The sequence below is a fragment of the Vigna unguiculata genome, unplaced genomic scaffold (genome assembly GCF_004118075.2).
Source record: "Vigna unguiculata cultivar IT97K-499-35 unplaced genomic scaffold, ASM411807v1 contig_612, whole genome shotgun sequence".
NCBI lineage: Eukaryota > Viridiplantae > Streptophyta > Magnoliopsida > Fabales > Fabaceae > Vigna > Vigna unguiculata.
Window position 1 is genome coordinate 86,128 of NW_021011333.1, and position 2,470 is coordinate 88,597.

Here is a 2,470-nt window from a genome sequence, read left to right on the forward strand (position 1 = left end):
ATGCCCAATACGCAATTCTTTGCTTAGCTACAAAATTAGGTTAACAAATTATTATTTATCTAACTCTCAACAACATGCTAACATACTTTATAAAGGCATTCATTCGAGCTCAAATAAAAAGCTAAAACTAAGACTAAACATATTTTGTAGGCACAAGTCTCACTTGATCATAATTCATCAACTCATTCCACTTCTTTAAAGCCACCAATTCAACATGTTGATACGGTAGTTTATATTCCTGTACCAGAAAATCTCTGTTAGCAACCAACAACACATAAAATATTACAAAACAATTAAGACACATAAAATATTTAGAATGAAATTACTTAGTTACCAAAAGAGGCTTAATGGTAGGAATAGAGTTTGTCGCCGATGGAAAAGAAGAGACAGCAAAGGCTGAAACATCTGCTATGCATGAAAAATTCATAGATAATGAAATTTGGTTGCATAAACGTAATAGCATAGAAGCTTTCTTTTCCAAGATTTCTTCCAAACATAAAAAACTATTTACTCCTATTAATTGAGGAGCTCGGTAGTGAAGTTGGGAAAGAAGGAACGCTTATTAAACCAAAATTGAGTATATAACAGGGTTTCAATACCTCACTGACAAGATCGCTTAATGCAGAGATCCCATGGCAGCCCACAGCAGTGTATACCATGTATGACTTTTTCTCTTTCAGACGTCGACACGTATCTAACACAAATCTGAAAAACAGACAAATTGTTAGAAATTCAATGCTAGGACAGAAAGGCTGATTAAAAAATTAAAGGGACCAACAGAAAAACAACTTTATATATTTGATCCATACCGGGTTGAGGATTCAAATACAATATAGGTTAAGGTTAAGATAACAAATGAGCAGTGAACAATACTGCATTTTCCAACCATATAAAAAGGAAGAAGCAAATACATAATTCTTGAATACTTAGTATTAGAATTAAAAATTGCAATGGGTCATGGAGGCAATTGAGTTATTTCATTGGCAATGACTTTGGGGCTACACCAACAAACAACATATACTTTTCTATGTTCGGTAATAGAACTTGCATGACTTGAATAAAAGAGGAATTGTTACTAAAAAACACAATCATAAACTAGAAAATATTATGAATCCAACCATCCATATTATTAGGATTCGAAACTATATTGGGTTACAAGCCATAAACTGAACATATTTTTCCGACTTTGTTCATAGAACTTGCAAAGTGGTGTCTTAGCATCCAATTGCGGTGACTTGAGCTAACATTGGAAATATGGGATTCTAGGGTGGGATTTATAAGGCCATGGTCTCTCTAAGTACGATGGCTACCTTTGATGGTATGGTTCTCCAGAGGTTCTTATCAATTAGTATCACAACCTTCCACCATGTACCTCAATTGCAAACAAAGTGTTTGCCTATGACTAGTCAAAGGAAAAGTGCATGGCTAGCCAGTCTGGGTGCTAGGGCTGCAAAGTGTAGTGTGTTTGATGCAATTACAGGGTAGGGGAGTTGACTCTAACATTTAAAGTATAGAACTGTGTGGGATTACAAGGCCTTAAGCTCTCCATACAACTGTTAGCTTTTGTGATATGACTCTACCAAGTTCTTATCACAATGGATGTTCTAAGGAAAAAGACAAGCCATAGTTCTACAAACAACACTCTAGCTGCTGAGCGACCCCTACCACTATAGGGCCAGCCATAGCAAAGCAATTGTTTAATGTAGCAGCTGTAGTAGACAAAAGTGTGTTATAGCGGCACTATGCGTGGAGACATCAGGGCTTTAAGGGGTCTGTTTTGGGGATTTCAATTAATGAAATCTACAGTTGTAATACAAGTGAAAATGATAAAGCAGAACTCTTGGATTTAGAAGATGTTGATATGATAAAAAAAAGATTTTGATTGACAAATGATGATTCCCATTTGGGAAACTTGTATTTGACTCTTGTTGGAATTTACTTATATAGTTTGTTTCAAGACACCAATGAATTTTAATTGTTAATTGTGAATGTCATTAGTTTAGAGTAATTTTTATCATTTTTGAGAAATTATAATATATAGTATGTAGATTATATATAAAATAGAAATTTAAAAAGTTGGCTATACTGCTGTAGCCTTTTTAGGGACAGTTGCTATATGCTGCTATCTAGGATTTTACATATTGACTTATAACTATGAACCTAACCATCCTATACAATTAATGTACTGAAGCACGTAAACTAGTAAAATAACTATCAAGTACATGTAAAATATCAAGTCCAGTCTAAAATAACTATTACATTTCAAGGACTTCTGCTTCTGTTGTTCCTTCTATGGTGCTTCCCAAATAATTGGTGTCGCAAATCCCTGTTTTTTATAGTATGTTTGGATTCATGCTTTTGATTTTTCAAGGCCATTTGCTACTTGGTTTAGAAAATCCAGAGTGAACATGTGTAAGCAGCAGACCTATTATCCTATATGCAAAGAAATTTCAGAAAATACTGATGTTGG